This window comes from Tiliqua scincoides, chromosome 5, assembly GCF_035046505.1.
Source record: "Tiliqua scincoides isolate rTilSci1 chromosome 5, rTilSci1.hap2, whole genome shotgun sequence".
Classification (NCBI taxonomy): Eukaryota; Metazoa; Chordata; class Lepidosauria; order Squamata; family Scincidae; genus Tiliqua; species Tiliqua scincoides.
Genome location: NC_089825.1, coordinates 119,811,777 through 119,833,072, shown reverse-complemented (window position 1 = coordinate 119,833,072; position 21,296 = coordinate 119,811,777). Strand labels below are relative to the sequence as shown.

At 43.8% G+C, this 21,296-nt stretch overlaps 1 protein-coding gene across 5 annotated transcripts in view; it reads left to right on the top strand.

The window, feature by feature from the left end:
- Positions 1–6,710: 6,710 nt before the first annotated feature.
- The window catches only part of PPP6R1 (protein phosphatase 6 regulatory subunit 1), a 55,206-nt gene continuing 40,620 nt past the window's right edge, over positions 6,711–21,296 (top strand). For all 5 annotated transcript variants that reach the window (XM_066627203.1, XM_066627200.1, XM_066627201.1 and 2 more), the window contains exon 1: positions 6,711–6,860. The gene's annotated coding sequence lies outside the window, so the exon portion shown is untranslated. The remainder of the gene's footprint in view (positions 6,861–21,296) is intronic.

Here is a 21,296-nt window from a genome sequence, read left to right as displayed (position 1 = left end):
TCCCTCCATCCCATTGTGCCAAAAAAAAGGCTTTACAGATACCTGTCCTGTGCCTAGAAGCAAGCATGTCTTGACATAATGCATAGTGACTCATGGAATGTGTTCACCCCAGGGTGTGATGGTAAACACAAAAGCAGATAGCTTTCTATTCATGGGGAGGAAGGGTGGCACCACTACTGGCCAAAATTTTTTAATCTTGGCATTTTTTACTAATACCATCATGTTGTATATCATTCAATGTATGTTTTAATGCAGAATTCAGTGGAACAAACCATTTTGAAATATCTCTATTCTATCAAACATTATGGCCAAACAACCAGCAGCGGTGGGGAGAGGGTCTATCACTGCGCCCACTGCCCACCTTGCTGCCCAGGGCACTGCATGAGAGGAGGTCCAGCATGGGAGTGATCTGGCCTCCCACACCAGGTGACCAAAACCCTAGGGATGCCATTGCAAAGGATTAATCATGTTCACAAGGGATGTACTATAGCTTGGTGGGAGAATACATGCTGAAGGTATCAGTCCCTGACCACTCCAAATAGAGCTGGGAAAAGATCCTGTCTGGAATCCTAGACAGATGCTGCCAGCCAGTGTTGACAACACTGAATGAGATGGACCAGTGGTCAGACTCTGTTCAAGGCAGCTTTGTATGACATGCATTAGCCACAGTAGCTAAAGATGCAGCCTGAAGCATAAGAACATAAGAACAGCCCCACTGGATCAGGCCATAGGCCCATCTAGTCCAGCTTCCTGTATCTCACAGCGGCCCACCAAATGCCCCAGGGAGCACACCAGATAATAAGAGACCTCATCCTGGTGCTCTCCCCTACATCTGGCATTCTGACTTAACCCATTCCTAAAATCAGGAGGTTGCGCATACACATCATGGCTTGTACCCCATAATGGATTTTTCCTCCAGAAACTCGTCCAATCCCCTTTTAAAGGCGTCTAGGCTAGATGCCAGCACCACATCCTGTGGCAAGGAGTCCCACAGACCGACCACTCGCTGAGTAAAGAAATATTTTCTTTTGTCTGTCCTAACCTGCCCAACACTCAATTTTAGTGGATGTCCCCTGGTTCTGGTATTATGTGAGAGTGTAAAGAGCATCTCCCTATCCACTCTGTCCATCCCCTGCATAATTTTGTATGTCTCAATCATGTCCCCCCTCAAGCGTCTCTTTTCTAGGCTGAAGAGGCCCAAACGCCGTAGCCTTTCCTCATAAGGAAGGTGCCCCAGCCCCGTAATCATCTTAGTCGCTCTCTTTTGCACCTTTTCCATTTCCACTATGTCTTTTTTGAGATGCGGCGACCAGAACTGGACACAATACTCCAGGTGTGGCCTTACCATCGATTTGTACAACGGCATTATAATACTAACCGTTTTGTTCTCAATACCCTTCCTAATGATCCCAAGCATAGAATTGGCCTTCTTCACTGCCGCCGCACATTGGGTCGACACTTTCATCGACCTGCCCACCACCACCCCAAGATCTCTCTCCTGATCTGTCACAGACAGCTCAGAACCCATCAGCCTATATGTGAAGTTTTGATTTTTTGCCCCAATGTGCATGACTTTACACTTACTGACATTGAAGCGCATCTGCCATTTTGCTGCCCATTCTGCCAGTCTGGAGAGATCCTTCTGGAGCTCCTCACAATCACTTCTGGTCTTTACCACTCGGAAAAGTTTGGTGTCGTCTGCAAACTTAGCCACTTCACTGCTCAACCCTGTCTCCAGGTCATTTATGAAGAGGTTGAAAAGCACCGGTCCCAGGACAGATCCTTGGGGGACACCGCTTTTCACCTCTCTCCATTGTGAAAATTGCCCATTGACACCCACTCTCTGCTTCCTGGCCTCCAACCAGTTCTCAATCCACGAGAGGACCTGTCCTCTAATTCCCTGACTGTGGAGTTTTTTCAGTAGTCTTTGGTGAGGGACCGTGTCAAACGCCTTCTGAAAGTCCAGATATATAATGTCCACGGGTTCTCCCGCATCCACATGCCTGTTGACCTTTTCAAAGAATTCTATAAGGTTTGTGAGGCAAGACTTACCCTTACAGAAGCCATGCTGACTCTCCCTCAGCAAGGCCTGTTTGTCTATGTGTTTTGAGATCCTATCTTTGATGAGGCATTCCACCATCTTACCCGGTATGGATGTTAGGCTGACCGGCCTATAGTTTCCCGGGTCCCCCCTCTTTCCCTTTTTAAAAATAGGTATGACATTTGCTATCCTCCAATCTTCTGGCACCGTGGCCGTTTTGAGGGACAGTAGTAGATCGCAGCTTGCCCAACGCTGGGATAAGTAACAGGGAACGCTTAGAACTATTGTGTCCTGCTTGTGCATTTCTTATGGACTGGAAAGTGGAAAGTTGGAGCAGACGGGCCTCTGAGTGGTATGAGTCTTATTTTCTTATACACAAGTAATTCTAGGGATACAGGTAATATAATATTATTATATAATGTATAATATACAGGTAAATATTATTATTATTACAGACAGAAGGTCTTTTTAAACTAAAATTAACCCATTTTTGCCCCGTCCACAGTTGTACATATTTGATCCCTGTTGTATATATGCAACATAACTATTGTCTGACAAATTGGCAACTTGAGTCGCAAAAACAGGTTGAAACTGGCTATTACACAGACAAACGTGTATTTAAAATACTCATGAATGTCCATCCGCCTATCAATCTCATCAGCCCAAGTGCTTGGGGCAGGGCAGGAGATGTAACTAATAATTTCCTTAGAGCAGCATTTCTCAAGGTTTGCCCTCTGCTGTACCACTTCACATGTCCACCTATGTGAAGTATTTATTTATTTATACAGGTATTTATAGACCGCCTTTCTTTGGTCGTCAGATTTCTCCTCAGATTTTAATCCAAGGCGGTTTACATAGACAGGCTGTTCAAAACCCCTGTAGGGATTTTTACAATTGAATAGTTCTAGTCTTTCATAGAACTCCTCTTTCCAGCTGAATTCCTTCCCAGTCTAGCCTCTCTCTGGCCCTTCGCCTCCCACGCTCCACTTGATGGCAACTCCTCTCTGCCACCGAGGGTCAGCTCATCAATGACATCATTGCCAGTTACTTCAGCCTTGGGAGGCCAGATGCAACATGACAAACACCAGTAAGAGGTTCAGGATGGATGGGCTTTTTTTGAAAAAACATGGAAAAGCATGTTTTGGAGCTCTGCGGGCCAACCCTCCTACCACTGTCTGTGCTGTGTTCCTAGTCTTGCTAATGGGCAGCAGGTGACCAGGGGTCCTGTGAGTACCACTGGACACCGCCTCAAGTACCACTGGTGGCACTTGTGTCACTGCCTTAGAGCTTATCATAGTGCAAAGTTGGTTGGTCTTCACAGCAGCCCTCTGAGTACAACTATAAATTCCATTTCACTGGCAAGGAAGTGAGGAGCGAGGTGAGCATAAGTAGTTTTTCTACCCCAGTTTACTCAATCTATGGCTACAGTGGCATTTGAAGCTTGACCTAAGCCAAAAACTGAATTCGTGAATTTGTTTAAGAGACATTTGTTTGGGAGGCTATTTTCCATATGGTGTTGAGAATAGGATTCGGGTCTTAATGAAGTGATTTACTGAAACCAACTGAAGAAGCTACAACTCACTACCAGGCAAACTGCACTTGATGCAAAACAAGAATTTTTTTTATACTCTGGAGCAGGGGTCTCCAAACCTTTTGGCCAGAGGGCAGCATCAAATATCTGGCACGGTGTTGGGGGCCAGAAAAAAATTTAAATATAAAATTTATATAAATAGAGATGGAACTTAGATGAGTGAGTGAATGAATGAACCTCTCTGGCCCTTAGAACACCCTCCAGACACAACCAGAGTATAGCTCCAGTCATGTTCGGCCAAGTGGGCCAGAGGCTTTCAGGGGACTGACTGCGGGCCGCACAGAAACTCACCGTGGGCTGCATCTGGCCCCCGGGCTGGGGTTTGGAGACCCCTGCTCTGGAGTATCCACTGTGCCTTGCAGATACAAAATCAGATATTTATCTAGGAGTCTCCTGGAGCTTCCCTGTATTTTGTATGTGCGCACACTGTGGTCTTGGAAAAATGGTTTCCACATTCTGGAAAAAGAGTATTTTGAATGGGTGATTGTGACTCTGGTAATTGACTTCAATATTCAGATATCTATATTTTGATATTTTATCATATTTTGTGTAGTCCTTGCCCAATCAACACAGAGACTGTTGCAACAGCAAAACTGTACGTAGCAAGTACATAGAAACCTCAAGAAGCTTTCAGTCTCGGCACAGCTCATACTGTGGGTAGGCACAACAACAGTGGGAAAGATAGATTTTGAAAAGAGGTAGGTTATAGTGCAATCCTATGCATGTGGAAGTCCCATTATGTTCATTCAGTAAGGCTTGCTCTGCAGAATGTGTGCCTAGGGGCCAATCCTATCCAAATTTCCTGTGCTGATTGCAGCCCAAAGGGAGCAAGTGTTCCTTTACCTTGAAGAGGCATCTGTGAGTACTCCCCCACCGCAATATGCAGCACACATCCTGTTGGCATGGCTGCATCAGTGTTGGAGCGTTGGATAGGATTGGGCCCTAGCACTGCAACCTGAGAAGCATTTGGGGAATCTGGGTATTTTACTGTTTTTGTAGTGCCAACAAAAGTCATGCCTGTTTCTATCACCCTTCCCCCTCCCATTTTATTTGACTGTACTTATTACTTTGCATTAATATTACTCATTGGAACAAATGTTTACTGTTATGTTCAATAAATTCCTCAATACAAATTATGCCTCAATTGGAGGGGGGGGAGGAGGAGATGAGGTAGGGTACATGGAAAACTGATCGTTATTAACATGAGGCTATTGACACCAACTGATGCTGGCACCAAAAATCAAGTCAAATTTAACTTGTGTATATCACTTTTCCATCTCAGGGATGCTCAAAGGCGTTTATAAGAACAAGCCAAAAAGACACTTTAATGACAGTAAAACATTAAATGCAATAAACTAATTAGTCTTACAGCGCTTAAAGACAGATTTATTATGGCAGAAGCTTTTGTAGGCTAAAGCCCACTTCATCTGATGCATGAAATATTAACCTCAAATGTGCTTGTATGCAAGTAATCCCCCTTCCCCACAGGTATATAGGTCACAGCAGGGCCTGCAAGGGCTGTGACATTTTCACACAAAACTCAAATGTATATATTTTGCAACAGTAGTAAACAGTGTTTTATTTATGAGACCTGTGTTTGATAGATGTCTCACTAAACATCAACTACAGCCTATAGAAGCAGGAGTGGGGGACAGGGTGAAGTAATGTTTCTCGACGTTTGTCCCTTGCTGTTCCACTTCGCATTGTCCACCTATTGGAAGTACCACTGGATGTAACTGGCAATGATGTCATCACTAGTTACTTCCAGAGTAGGAGGCTACATGCAACATAACAAACACCTGTAAGAGGCTCAGAATGGACAGGAAGGCTTTTTTGAACCCACAAAATACTCACTTCAGCTCTGCCTGCTGAGATGATCCTCCTACCGCTGCTTCTTGCATTGCATTGCTAGTCTCACTGCCAGGCAGTGGGGGTCCTGGGAGCAGCACCGGACAACACCTCAAGTACTACTGGTGGTACGAGTAACACTGCTTGAGAAAACACTGGGGTAAAGAAAAGAGGGGTGAGAGTACAGCTGCAATTCTATACACACCTGGAAGCTTGTCTTATTAAGTGCAATAGGGCTTGCATCTCAGTAGACATACATAGGCGTGCACTGCCATTTTCCCAACAGAAATCAGATCACACTCAAGCCAGGCCCTGATTTCCATTTACATACAGAGTCTTTTATCTGCAAAGCATCATCCTCATGGCTGAAACTGGTCTGACTTCTTTTAGAATGCATGTCTTAATAAAGAACAAGCACGCACACAGAGAGTAAGTTTAGAACTAGTATATTCAAAATTATGGGGCAGGAGGAATAAAAAAAATTGCAAGGAAATAAAGGGGGGCTTAGAGTACAAATGCATAGAGCAGGGTTGTCGAACATAAGGCCTGCGGGCCAAATGCAGCCTCGAAGCAATTTATCTGACCCACATTATAATTGGGCTCTCCCAGTGTGATAATCGGGCTCTCTCATATCTTGAAAATATGAACAAGGTTTGCACATTTTCTCTTCTGTCATTTGCAGCTAATGAGTTCCTAAGTGAGGAAAAAGTGCTTATTTCTGGTCATCATCTGCCTAATGACATCACTCTCTGCTCAATGACGTCACTTTCCGCTAAATGACATCACTTTCTGCCCAATGAGGTCACTTTATGATCCACTTTATAATCTCACTTTCTGCTTAATGATGTCACTCTCTGCCCAATGACGTCACTGTCCAATGACATCACTCTATCTAATAATGTCACTCTCTGCCTAATGACGTCACTTCCAGCCCCCAGCATTCACAACGAATGCTAACTTTGGCTCTCTATGAAATGAGAGGACTTAGGCAGCGCCGAGAGTGGAAAAGTGCGCATGCGCGGCTGCTTGTACTTTTCCCTCCATGGAAAGGGAGGGAGAGCAGCAAGGGGCGTGGCCAGAGGGAGAGATGAGACAGCGCCAGAAAGGGGCGGAGCTACGGCAGATGCGCGTCGGAAGGGCGGGGCTAGGCGCTCAGGGGCGGGGCGACGGGGAGGCTATCGAGCGCACAGGCTGGGAGGGGTAAGGAAGAGAGCGCGCGCGCGCGAGAGGCGGGGAAGAGCAGGTCGGCGGCCGGAGGCGCGCGCGGGGCATTGTGGGATCGCGGCGGTGAGAGCAAAGGCAAAGAACGCGAGAGCGAGTGGAGGGAGGCAGAGACCGGCCGCCCCCCGCGAGAGAGCGAGGAAGGAGGGCTCGAGCCCGGTGAGAGCCGTGGGGGGCGGGGGGGAGCTGTGTGGGAAGGAAGCTGCCGCCATTTTAGGGCTCCCAATGGGAGATCCTCCCCCTGCGCCCCCCTGCTGGGCTCCTGCCCTGGGCCTCCCCTCCCTCCCTCCCTCCCTGGCAGGCACCCAGCCTCCTCCCCCCAGCCCTCTGGGCTCCCTGGAGCCTGGGCATGTCTACTCAGGGGTAGTCCCATTACAGCCAGTGGGGCTTACTCCCAGGTAAGTGTGGATAGGATTGTAGCCTGAGAGCCCAACCCTATGCATGCCTACTCAGAAGTAAGTCCCTTTAGAGTCAATGGAACTTACTCGCAGGTAAGTGTGGGTACATAAGAGCCCTGCTGGATCAGGCCAGGGGCCCATCTAGTCCAACTTCCTGTATCTCGCAGGGCCCACCAAATGCCCCAGGGGGCGCAACAGGCACAACCTGTGTCCCGGTGCCTTCCTCTGCATCTGGCAATCAGGCAGCCTGCCTCTAAAACCAAGAGCTTGCACATACCTACTATGACTTGTGACCCGCAATGAACTTATTCTCTGGAAATTTGTCCAATCCCCTCTTAAAGTCATCCAGGCAAGATGCCATCATTACTTTCTGTGGCAAGGAGTTCCATAGACCAACCACGTGCTGAGTAAAGAAATATTTTCTTTTGTCTGTTCTAACTCTCCCAACACTCAGCTTCTGTGGATGTCCCCTGGTTCTGGTGTTATGCGAGAGGGAAAAGAGCATCTCTATCCACTCTGACCATCCCCTGCATGATTTTGTATGTCTCAATCATGTCCCTCCTCAGGCGACTCTTTTCTAGGCTGACGAGGCCCAAACGCCATAGCCTTTCCTCATAAGGAAGGTGCCCCAGCCCAGCAATCATCTTAGTCGCTCTCTTTTGCACCTTTTCCATTTCCACTATGTCCTTTTTGAGATGTGGCGACCAGAATTGGACACAGTACTCCAGGTGTGGCCTTACCATCGTTTTGTACAGCAGCATTACAATATTAGCTGTCTTATTCTCAATGCCTTTTCTAATGATCCCAAGCATGGAATTAGTCCTCTTCACTGCCACCACGCATTGGGTTGACACTTTCATTGAGCTGTCCACAAGGACCCCAAGATCTTTCTCCTGATCTGTCTCAGACAGCTCAGAACCCATTAGCCTATATGTGAAGTTTTGATTCTTTGCCCCAGTGTGCTTGACTTTATACTTACTTATATTGAAATGCATCTGCCATTTTGCTGCCCAGTCTCCCAGTTTGGAGAGATCCTTCTGGAGCTCTTCACAGGCTCTTCTGGTCTTCACCACTCAGAAAAGTTTAGTGTCATCTGCAAACTTGCCACCTCACTGTTTAGCCCTGCCTCCAGGTCATTTATGAACAGGTTGAAAAGTACAGGTCCCAGGACAGATCCTTGGGGTGCTCCACTTTCCACCACTGTCTATTGTGAAAATTGCCCATTGACACCCACTCTCTCCCTCCTGGACCTCAACCAGTTCTCAGTCCAGAAGAGGACCTGCCCTCCAATTCCCTGACTGTGGAGTTTCCTCTGCAGCCTTTGGTGAGGGACTGTGTCGAACGCCTTCTGAAAGTCCAGATATATAATGTCCACGGGTTCTCCCGAATCCACATGCCTGTTGACCTTTTCAAAGAATAGATGAACAAGCAGTTCATGAGGCAAGACTTACCCTTACAGAAGCCATGCTGATTCTCCTTCAGCAAGGGTTGTTCATCTATGTGTTTTAAGATTTTATCTTTGATGAGGCATTCCAACATCTTACCTGGAACAGGCTGACTGGCCTATGATTACCCGGATCTCCTCTCCTTCCATTTTTAAAGATCGTTGTGACATTTGCTATCCTGCAACCTTCTGTCACTGTGTCAGCCTCACAGCCCAACCCTATGCATACCTACTCAGAAATAAGTCCCATGTTAGCCAGTGGGACTTACTCCTAGGTAAGTGTGGATAGGGTTGCAGCCTCAGAGCCCAATCCTGTGCATCCCTGTTCAGAAGTAAGTCCCATTAGAGTCCATAGAGCTTACTAAATTATCAAGGGGGGGGGGAAAGCTGCCTTTTTAAACAAGCAGCAACATTACCACAGCTTCTGTGCCTCTTGTGGTACTTGCCACGGGGAGGGGGGTCTCAGAAGAGTGGCCGCCCCCTCAGTAGTTCAGTACTTAATTAGCTGTATCCCCCCCCCAAAAAAACTCAGGATAATTTTAAGAAATCGCCTTGAACGCATTCACTAAACTTTACATTTTACAAAGTCTCTCTCTCACCATATATATTTAAAATGCTTGCCTCTTGTACCCAAGCACCTGTACAACACCTTGTGGCCTTCCAAAAAGATGCTCAGATTTTATGGAGTCTGTCGAGAGCAGAAACTTTGTGGGTGCTTCTTAATGGATGTTAGTGGTTTTAAACACACCACCTCATTTTGTATTAGTTATCCTGAATTTGATTAGCAGGAAGTAAAAGTGGTCTTTCTCAATATAAGATCCTAGATTGCATTTCCCACTCTGTGTGTTCCTCTTAATATCTAGCCCCTCAAAATTCTCCCTGGGCACCCCACCCCGTGGTAAACCATTAGCTTTGTTTCTCATTGATACACCCACTGTATTCTGTGTGTTACTTCCTTTTTGTGCTGTACAGAATAATTGCTACCCTGTGGTTTGTTGCTCCTCATCACTAACATGAATTAAAATTGCTTCATACCTTTCAAGTATAGAGAGAAGCATCCACCATTTATTATATAATATTCTTATAACCATCTTGCTGTGTACAAAAGGGTGGTTAAAGTGTATTGAAAAGTAAGTTTAGATAACTGAGTACACATGGACCTCTGACACTTGACTCTCAATGACCCTAACTGCTATGACCCTGTGTTCCCTGTCACAGATAGGTTCTCATCAAGGTCTTGTCTCCCCTGCCACCCACACACTTACATGGTTGTGTCATACTGCTCACCAGTATGGTTGTTTGTTTGTTTGAGCGTCTGGTTGTTTCTCATACTATACTGCCTGCTTTCCTTAACCCTTAACTTTCTCTGCTCACCCCAGAATCTTGACAGGTTTTGTTCTCTTCATCATAAATGGCACAAATTGCCACCTCTGGTGTGGAATCTCCAGTTCTGTATATGGTGAGTCAGAGAGATAGTACAAAAGTTTCACAGCCGACTCCAGGACAGATGCCTGAAGTTGTCCTGCTTAGGTATAGAGATTTAGCTTCCATTTCTCCCATCAAAGTAACTTTCATTTTGTGTGTGTGCGTGTGCGCAAGTGTGTAAGGTGGTGGGATGCTTGTCTTTTTTAAAATCTTACATCATTCAGAGACTTTGGGTAGAGAGTTTCATAGTGTTGTGGATATTAATACAAAAAGCACGTTGCTGGTTTAATTGGTTCTGTTCTTCCCCAAGGTAGCTAGAAATAACAATGGGTTGGTGATTGAGGCTGGTTTTGTATTTGCAAGTTGAATGAACAGATGAATTTTGCTTTCAGATTTGTAGACTGGCTGGAGCATATTTGAGGTTAAGAAGGAATTGACTGGTAGATTTCTGCCTCCTCCTTGGCACAGCTAACTTGCTTGTAGAGCTGTGTGCAACTGGGTTTCTAATCTTCTTTACCTTTGAAAAAAGGAGAATCCACAGAAGTCTGCTAACAAAGTTTTACTTATCTCACTGTGGGCAGGTGCTTACTTCCTGTTAGCTTTCTAAGCAGGAATCTAGAATAGGTTCCACTTTCTCTTCTGGGATTTATCTTTGCCTCTTAACCTGGGTCTGTGAGAGGAATTTTATCAGTAGATACAAGGTTTCTTTTGGGCCCCTTCCCAAAGGGGGGGAAGGGAGAGGGTAGGGCAGTGGGTTGGGTGGAACAAGGCCAGGGAAGGGCAAAACAGAAGATGGTGCCAGAAAGTCTCTGAAGCTTAGGTCTACCTACCTAGTAGATCTGACCTTTTGGTCAGCCTGGCCTCCATCTTTCGCGCCATCGGCATGCCTTGCAGGGGCCCAGGTCAGAGCTGGCGTGGCAGAGGCCGTGCAGCAAGGCCTTCTGAGTCCAAGAGAGATTCAAAAATGCAAGGTCCCAGGTAATTTCTGGGTTCCCTTGTTTGACTCCTGAGTCTTTTTTCCCCTTTTTGACCTTAGGCCCGGGTACAATTTACACCCTTCACATCCCCTCTCATGGCCCCTGCTCTTAACTCATAGTCCATGGCATTTTTTTCCCTTGAGGCCTTGTTCTCTTGGTCCCTTTCCTGCCTGCCAATAAAATAAATGAAATAAGAGAGTGCTGGCTCATAAAAATGAGGTTGCAGGAATGCTGGGGTATTGACCGAGGAAAGACTTCTAGGCAGGTTTCAGGCAGAGAGGATACTCTGAATGTGTTTGAGCATGTGCCTGCATACACCTTAAAGCAGGGGTGCTCAATAGGTGGATCGCGATCTACTGGTAGATCGCGAGGCAAAATGAGTAGATTGTGGAGTGCCGACCCCCCTTTCAGGTGCCTCTGGGAGGAAACGCCGGGAGTAAGGCCCATTGTACTCAATGGGGCTTACTCCCAGGTAAGTGTGGCTAGGATTGCAGCCTCACAGCCTAATCCTAGGCATGTCTACTCAGGAGTAAGTTCTGTTATACTCAGTGGGGCTCAAGGTACACCAACATACATTGTACACATAAATGTTATATGTTATGATGGCGCGAACATTGTAAAAAAAAAACTCTGGTAGATCTCTGGGCCTTGCTGGGTTTCAAAGTAGCTCTCGAGCCAAAAAAGTGTGAGCACCCCTGCCTTAAAGTATACGAGAGGCACTCAGCTTGGTTTTGGAATTGGGTTCTGGCCTTCAGGAAAAGGCATGGCTTTTGAGTTTTGGAAAGAGAGTAGTAAGAAGGCTGTTCAGTGTCCATGGTAGAGAAGATCTCTTGCAACTTTTGAAAAGGAACATTTTTCAAAATGAGCTCAGGCCAGTTGAGATGGGGAAGGGAGGATGGCATCAGAACGTTTAGCCAAGGTTCCACTTCTACAGCATCATATTGAGAAGAATTTCTGCTGGCACAGAGAAGTATATTGTAAGGGGGAGTGGGGTCTTTAAAATAAATAAAAAAATTTCCTTTGTACTGTTATGATTTGGGTTTGACCAACCATGAAAGTTTGCAAGCTTTTTACTGATGTGTTTGAGACTAAGCATACAAGTTTTCACAGGGTACACTATCTGATGGGGAGGTGAGAGAGTATGCATCTCTCTCCTTTTCTCCCACCCCATAGCAGTTTTGTTTGTCTAGTGGGAAGGGTTGGTGAGCAATGTCTGTGTGTAAAAATGTATATTCAGTAGCATGTAACTTTTGGTTTCTGTTTGTTAGGAAGATTGAAATATACATAGGGCACTGAAACTATTCCTTACCCTTCTCATTTTTTGTCTGCTGTCAAGGGCAAGGCAAAAAGGGGATACCATCAGTCTATTTCTGGTTAAATTTGGAAAGGCTCAATCCGTTACTTATCTTGAGGAAGTTCTTAGCTCAGAGTTTGTGTAGATTTAGTTTTGCAACTTTGTTGAAACACTTTGAGTTACCCAGCCAGTCCTGCTTAGTTCTAGAAGTTGTATAGCTGCAGCCTTCCTTGACAGCTTTGGCAGAAGAGGCATCAAGCTAATCCCACTGGTACAATCAGCCCATAAGGAAGTAATTGAAACAAGAGATTTGAAATTCCAACAAAGCTTCTCTTTTAGTGTTCTTGACAGACAGCCCAGGTTCCCAACTCCTTATCTCTTTTGTTTTCCCTGGCAGCAAGATTCTTTTGGGGCAAAACAATAATGTAAGCATTAGTTATTGATTGAGCAAAAGTTCTATGCGTTGTAATGCACAGGCCAGATGTTTGACACAGTGACACTGTTGTGGTAGATTGGCTCTTGTTTTGCCAACTCTTGCTAAGCTTCGCTGTAGTTGTGTTATAAGGAAACATCTTCTGATCATTGCTAGCAGCATTAACGTGGTTTCTGGGATGATGATGTGTAGCCATGTGTTGACATAGGCCTTGTTCGTGTTGTCAACACAATTGCAAGTCATAGGTGGTTATTCCAAGGAGGTGGTTCTGAGATGATCTGTCTACATGAACAAGAAATTCTTGGAGTGTCAGATGTACACTTTGCAAAATACTTTTGGGTCATTCGCAAGTCACTGTGGTCCTCTTAGCACACTCTTGTTAGGTGTCTTGGAAAATGTGACAAGTATGTACACAAAAGGCATTCAACTGAACAATTAAAGAAACAAATTGCTATTTTGAAAAAGTTAATTTCAATTTACTTGGTAATATAGAGCATCTAAAAGTACAAAATCAGCAACAAATAGTTAACCTTGGAGTAAAAATAAACACTTTCCTATCAATAGGTGTCTTTCAACCAAAAAGTTTTCACCTGTGGCTTGTATATATGAGATATATACTGCTCCAGAGTTCAGTGTGCAATCTCCAGGTGTTTTCTTGAGGAGAATATCCAATGTAGTGTTTTTCAGAACACCAGAGCTCTGGAGGGAGAGGGAAAGAGGTGTTCATCATCACTTAGCTGGCATTTTTCTAATTATTTAATGTTTCACATTTAATTCCACCTCAGTTTTGTGCCCCAGAATTATTTTTTCTCTCTTTTGTTTGATGTGATAGGTGGGTGTGCTTGTCAGAAATGTATTATAAGTGTAGCTTCTATAGTACTAGTCTTTATGTCTCTGTGGGGAGAAAAGCAGCACAGAACTACTATAGCTTAGCTATAAAGGATAACATTGTGGTAGTGATAAGAACTGAGGTGAACTGACCTATCTTACCTCTCAGCCACTTGTTCCAAGTTAATTGGCAAAAGGTTGTCTGATTTAGTTATGTGAACTGCTTTATGAAGTACTTTTTGTTGAAAAGTAAATATTCTTGATGATTACTTTAGATGTGATCTAATTAATCTCTGTCCATAATGGAGAAGGTTTTATTTTCTTTTTATATGTTGTAATATTTTTGTCTAACAGTTTTGTTAGAACTGTTATAAGTTCCCATGAGTGGTTTTAGTAATGGAAAGGAAGAATATAAATTTATGAAATAAGAGCTAGGCACTTGAGCAACAGGGTAAAGGACACTAATTTTTTTTTATGACAAGAAGGGCTTGGTGTGTTAACAGTGAGGATAGTAATCATGACCTAGACTATTGTGTGTATGCAAAGCCTGTATTCAAGGTTCTTTATTCCTTTACCCAAAGGAAAGAGCTTGCTAAAATTTACAGTAGAGACTTGTGAATAATAAGAGGTTATTAAAACAGGCTTGCAAATATTTATTTAAAATATTTATACCCCCGCCTTACCTTTCAATAGATGTTCAAAGCAGTGTACAACAAACTTTAACAACAAGGAAACGAAACTAAACAACTTAAACAGAGCAGAACAAGCACATAGCAGTTCTGTAGCAACAAGCGAGCAAATTGGTCTTGTGCAGAAAAAACAGCAGAAACCAATTCATCAGAGCTAAAGCAAGGCCAGTGAGCAAGGTAATGAGTCTTCAGCTTCCTTTGGAATAGTGGGAGCAGAGGAGACTAACCTGATAGTTTTCAGCAGGGAGTTCCACATAAAATGAATCACTATAAAGAACCCTCTCGCACATCGCTACCAGCCAGACTTCCAAGAGTGACTGTGCCTGCCGGAGGGCCAACTCCTGGCTGACCTCGGGGACCAGGCCATTTCACAAGAGGTGAAGTAGTCCTTCAGTGACCCTGGTCCTAAGCTGTTTAGGACTTTAAAGATAGTAATAGACACTTGAATCGCACTTGGTGGACCAGCAACTGATGGAGCTGACTGACAGCTGAGAGACCTGTCAAACTGCCTGATGCTGGTCAGCAGTCACATAGCAGGCATTCTACACTAGCTAAAGTTTCTAAGTGGCCTTTAAGGGCAGCCCCAGATAGTCTTGATGCATAGAAAGCCATGGCCAGGTCTGACTGATCCAGGAAAGGACATGGAGCACCAGCCTAAGCTGGGCAAAGACACTTGGGCCATAGCCTGGATGTCCAGGAGTAAAGCTGGAGCATTGCCTCCATGTCACCCAGCAGGGAAACTTGAAGAACGTGTTTTTCTTTTTTCCTTTGAGGCTGTGTCTTGCACATGACTAATGTAGATCTGTACAGCAGGTGGAGAAGTGCACATAGCTGTAGACTGCTAACTTTTGCAGGCTTGTTTGCAAAGCTGACTTGCAATGACCTGCTCAAGCTGTGGCCCGAGAAATGCTGGCATCCCTTGGAGGTTTATTGAAGGATCAGGCATATAAGCTTCCCTAACAAACAGCTTGCTCAGTGTTAGCAGTCTTCCCTTGTAGTGCTTGGTCACAAGCATTAAGTGTGTTCTCGGCTAATGCAGGAGTTAGAGCCCAAGAGGCCTGTTTGAAATAAGTGTACATTCTACAATATCTGTTAATAATAATATCTGTTAATATCTGTCAATATCTGTTAATAATAATATCTCTCAGAATCTCCTACAACTTGAAAGGGTTCTGCAGAAGATACAAGTGAGTTTCTTGGCAGGGTAACTGAAGGCTAGAAGGATTGAAAGCCACTATTGTAGGATTTGAAATCTATGAATTTCTTTGGTAATATGGACAGCTCTGTAGGAAACCGAATGTCCCAGGGGCCAGTCCAGGTTTTGTATGTACATAATACTGGAATGAAAACAGCCCTTCTGAATAGAGTAGGTAGAGTAGTTCAGAGTTTTAGAAATGGTGCCCTAGTTAGCTGTATCTGATCTTTCCTCAGCAAGAGAATCTGTTCTACGTTTTCAAGAGTTGGTTGGATGAGGGAGAAAGTACAGAACTTCGTCACCTATGAAATAATGAGAACCTTGGCTTTTAACTGTACACAATTTCACAGACATGCTCCCTCCTTTTCAAAGTGTCCCTTCTTTGTGAGAAAGCATGTTATTCCTTTCTAAACTGTTTCAATACGCCCCTTTTTTTAAAAGCGGTTTGGGGAGCAAGGAAAATACAGGTGTGTATTGTAATATTTATCCTGGGCAAATTAATGGGAACCATTATTAAACTAGAATTATTAAACAGGCAAAAACTTCCTGAAAGAAAGTCTTCATGGCTTTTGCAAGGGACAGTCCTGCATTGCCATCCTTCTAAAGTTCCTTGAGAGCGTCAAGTTACATAAACAGCAGTGATTGTGAGCTTCTTGGAAGCATCTGTTGCCTACCCTTAAGTCAAGTTCCTGGACTAGCTGGATACTGAATCTAATCCATTGGTGCTTTCTCTCTATTGTTAAGGTAGATACTGTGTTTAGCTAGAACTTTTAAAAGGTATTTTAAATATTTCTATTTTTGTTTCCTTTCTCATGCAGCCACAACTATCCTTCTAATTTTTTCTCCCCAACCCATGCCATTCTATACCTGTCAATCAATTCTAACCTAACTGTATAACCCATTAATTCTGTATATTAACCCTAATGTCGCTGTGCCTATATGAAAGAAAAAAGCCTGAAAACACATGAGCTGTGTCTACCTAAAGACAGAAAGAAATAATCTGCCTTTGCTTTCTGTGGCCAGGTGGTGAGACTTCTGCACACCTCTATGGCTTGTTTCTCCTTTTTCCTCGCTGTTCATAGTTCTTCCTTTGTTATCTCCCATCACAATGAGATACTTGGGCAGTGCAAAATCTAATAGTTGAGAGTCTGAATAAGAAAAAGCAACGGAGTTCTGTTCTTCTTCCCCCTCCAAACCATTGTTCAGATAATAGAATGTGGGTTTTTAATTACAAAAATTGGAAAGTACATTGAAATAAACTTCCAGGAGCAAACTTGGGTTTTGTTGTAGATTTCAGTGTTGGGTGTGAGTAACATGTTAGTTTGAAACACATAGGATGCTGGATGGCATGCATTGTAAGGGTGCCTGGCTTTGTGGGGAGGAGATGAGGAAGGGTGAAGAATGGCAGTTGGAGCAGCTAATAGAGCTATACATAACCGTCTTGGGTCTTCTGCGTGGGTGTTCAGCTCAGCTATTCAAATACAACCGCACCCACTTTCATCTCTTAGTACACTCCCCATTGGTTGAGCTCACTGATTGCTTCCTGGCTTCTGGGAGATTGTTAGCTGTGGCTGCTGTGGGCAAGAGTTCCCACTCCATTGTATAGTTTGTCTAGTATTTACATGGTCGTTGAGGCCTTGTATGGTCTTTTAGCACAGTTTTGGTGAGTGACTTCAAACCTCTCAGCAGTGAACTATTGTTTTTCTTCAAAATAATTTAGGAAGACTATATAATTGGGAGGAGGAAGCAAAAGACTCTGGAGAACCAGAATTCAGGGCTCCATAATGAAGGGTGTTGGCAAAGAAGGGCTGTGTAGAAAAAGTGATTTTCAGTTTGAAGTTGAAGGGCAGATCCTGGTGAATAATACTAAATAAACCAGTTTTCATGGCAGTGGAAATGATCTGAAGTATACATGAGACTGTGTCCTCCTGGCAGAGAGATTGAGATTTTGATCCTAGCAGAGGAAGTAAATCCTTAAACCCGTTGCTAGTAGCAAAGTTGGAGGTTTGCAAAGAAAACGATATGTACATATTTTTTAGCTATCCTGTGCATCAAGACGCAAGCCATGGCTCTACCTGCAGTGTGGTGGTGTATAACAGTATGGTTAGGGCAACAATGTATTGAGCCCTGCAAAATCAATATTGTGGTTTTTAATAAAATGAATGTTGATACACAGTCATACCCTGAGATATGCCTAGTAGAGTTACAAGAATTCAAGTTTCCGAGATTTGCTGCTGCTTGTCATGGTGGGCTCCCACAACAAATCCTGCAGCTATGAAGACCCAGCACAGCCTGGCAGGTTTTCTGGCCTGCCACAAAACCGCTGCAGCCAGTGAATAAACCACCCTCCAGCCAACACAGCTCCACCCAGGGGGAAGGTGCCATGTGAGAGTCCTACAGGAGCCTCAACACCAACACATGAACAGGCAGGGAAAGCCATCACACCACCAGATCAGCTGCAGCAGAATATCAGCCTGGCTGCTGGGCTTCTTGGATTAATAGAATTTACCCTATGAGGGGTTTTCTAGAAGTGAATTACCTTTGTAAAGGGGTGTGGTGACTTTACTGGCAAATTGAGATTTAGCCTCGGAAATCTGTCTTTACCTTTTTTTTAGTAGCCTGGATATTTTCTCCAGCATTTGCCCCCACAGTTTTTCCTGAAGTTCTGGTCAGCAGTATCCCTTTTGCCTTTGTATCACCAGTGCCTGTTTTTGCCCTGGATTAAGTTTTTATTTTTCACATTTTTTAAGACCATTCTCCTCCCCCCCCCCCCCAAAGCTCAGGATGATGTATGTGGTTCCTCCTTTTGTCCTCACCACAACCCTGTTAGGTTGGTTAGGCTGAGGGATGGTGACCAGCCCAAGGTCACTCAAGAAGCTTCATGGCTGAGCAGGGATTTGAGCCTGGATCTTCCAGGTCTAAGTCCAACACTAGAACCACAAGCCATGAAGCAATACAAGCTGCCACTCTTCCTTCTCATCAGAGCTCTAAGGATGCCCCTTCTGTGGCTGTGCAAGCTGCCTTTGTGGCCTGCAATTCTAGAAGGATTAACAAAGGCCTCATTAAGATATTGTGACCAGTTGCCCAACCAGCCCGATTTCAGTGAGGTTGTGCAAGCTGATCCTGTGGACTGAAGGGGGTGGGGATGGAAGATTATCTGGGCTGTGCTTTGCAGCCGCTGTCATATGTCAAGTGAGAATATGAAACACAATAAATGAGTCTTCTAATACATATTAGTGGCATTCAGTCATGCCAGGGCTGGACACATGAGAGAAGCAAAAAACAAGCTAGTCTTGGGATATAAATGACTGAATGCGTATAGGCACTGTTTAATGTGTGTTGAAACCTGTGCAAGAAAGTAATGGCCTAGAATACAATGCTCTTTCCCTGTTTCTCATCACCAGAGTGGTGAATGCTAGGACTAGTTGTCTTCTTGCATCTTGTGCATGATCTGATTTGGCACAAATTCCTTACAGCATCCCTCCCCCTCCCCAATTATTTAAAAGGGTGGGATGTACACTTGATGGATAGGGAGGTGTTTTTGGCAAAACATGATCCCTTTTGTGTCCATATGACTCTTCTTTCTCTTACGGCATCCAGTAAGATTTCCTCAATGGTCTTGTTCAGAATAAAAGCATGCAAATGAAGCATGATGATCAAGCTTATATGGAAATGGTTTTTATTTATGTAACTTGTTTTTTAGTCTGCCATTGGAGATTGTTTAGTAACTGGTATGAGCAACACTGATGATAGTGGTAAACTCCTTGGGTGTTTGGTTTTTTTTCAAAATTATTTATTATGCTTCTTTTCTGCCTTTCTTGCATAATGGAATTCGCAATGGGTGGTTGTGCAGATAAGTAAGACAAAAGTTCTCTGCCCGGAGGCATAATGATATAGACTCAAATTTAAATGTGAACAAATTTTGTAATGCACTATGTAAATTGAAAAATCAGTTTGGTGTGAGGAATTGTCCTTTGGCCCAGGCAGCTGCTGTGTGGAGCTGGAATCCTTCTGATCAGACTATTAATGTTGACTCCTCAGTAACTTGCCTTGAAAACTGGCAGCTCAGTTTCTTGGCAAGAGAGTCTCTGGCCAAGTGTACTATTTGCCCAAGGTCTGTAGCATCACTGAGAATGTCACAAAAGACCTATTTGTTAAAGCCAGATTCTCTTTGTATCTGTAGCATCCTGTTTTTCTAACAAACTCCTGTGTTGAGTTGAGGAATTTTGGAGAATCATTATCTTCCTCAGAGAGGGATCTACCCCTGAAAATTTCTGAGAGATGATTTTACCTCTCCCTAATCCCTATATACATTCTTGTAAAAAATGTTCAGGAAACTGACTGGAAGATGCATGTTATCTAATCTGGGATTAGATGATGATGTGCTGAGTGGTGCACAAAGAGTGGCAAAGAAAACCATATACATGCAAAATAAAGAGCGCTTTATTTAAAGAGCTCTTTAAATAAAAGAGCGGATTATTTCCACCTTCTCTGTTGCTTTCATTAACAGAGGTGTTAAATTAAGAAAAGAACAAGAATATAAGTGTATTTAAGAAAGAAGTAATCCCCTTAGCACTTGCACTGTTTATGCACATGTAAGTTACAGGAGTCGGCTCATCCTTGTCCCAGATGTACCTGTCCCCCACAGTATGTTTCTGTGTGTAGGAAGCAAAACTAGTACTGAGCTCCCTTACCTCAAAACAAAAGATCAACCCTAAACTGGATCTAGCTACCTTGCAGGACAGGTTATAACTTCTTGTGTGTGTCCTGAAATTGAAGTTAGGGCTATTTTATCACACTGAGGTTTAACATTTCTTATTATTTTCTTCCTCTCTTTCAAATTTTGCTGTTCTGTCCTGTGTTGTAAAGACGAAAAGGTTTTGTGGGTCTGCCCCAATTTTCCTCACTGTCTTTTCCCACCCCAACTTACCCAGTGCAGTCTGCAGTAGCTAGAGATGGGCTCTGATGCTGATCTAGGAATCCTCTGAAAATCAACCATTACTCTTTTATCTTGCCTCTGCCAGGTTGAATGATGATCTCAATTAAAAAATAGAAGCTAGTTCCTTCAGTTGGGGATAACTGCTTGGATTCTATTTGAGTTATCGGGTTGGACTTCTGTCCACTCGCAGATTTTATCAATTAATATACTAAAACTATAACCCAGAGAGCTTTTGCCGATGCAGTGAAGTGAGAATCAGGTGGTCTTAGTAAAGCCCTAATAAATCAGAAAACAAAGCAGAATCTTGATTCTAAATGGTAGTAAGCTTCTTGGTTACTTTAGAAAATGAGAACTAAAGACCCTTCAGTTTGTCTGTTCAGTTTAGTTTCAGCCAACCAAGAAAATAACTAATGTTTCTTTCTTCTCTCATCTACTAGCTGGGGTGGCTGTCCCACAAATTTCATTCCTCCTTTGTCAGTGCCTAAAAAGAATCCAGTTATTAAAACCTCAAGCATGAATAAAGATGAAGCAGAGTTAACAGGCTACTCTGATGAGCTCTAAAGCCATACTGCTACTGTATAAAACACCCAGTTTTCCTTTATTATTTTCCTTTACTAATCACCCTCTGTGCCGAAGAGCTGCTTCCCTCATCCCTATGCTCAATGCCCTGTCTATACAGGGAGAGATTTTAATGCCAGCTTGCAGATAAGAGAACAGAAGCTTCTAGCCTATGAGAAAGTTTACCAGTGCACCTGCTCGCACACCTGTGCTAGTCAGTGGCCTGAAACAAGTAGCAACACTTCTAATTTACAGAACCATCTCTGCCTGGAAGTAATTTTGTTGCTCTCCACAAAGAATAACTATCTGCAACCCTGTTGAAATGTCCCTGTACCTTTTCGACATTGAGAGTTCTTTTTACACTATAGTGGTTAAAGCTGAACCAGTAGAAAAGTCCATAGACCACAGTTATACA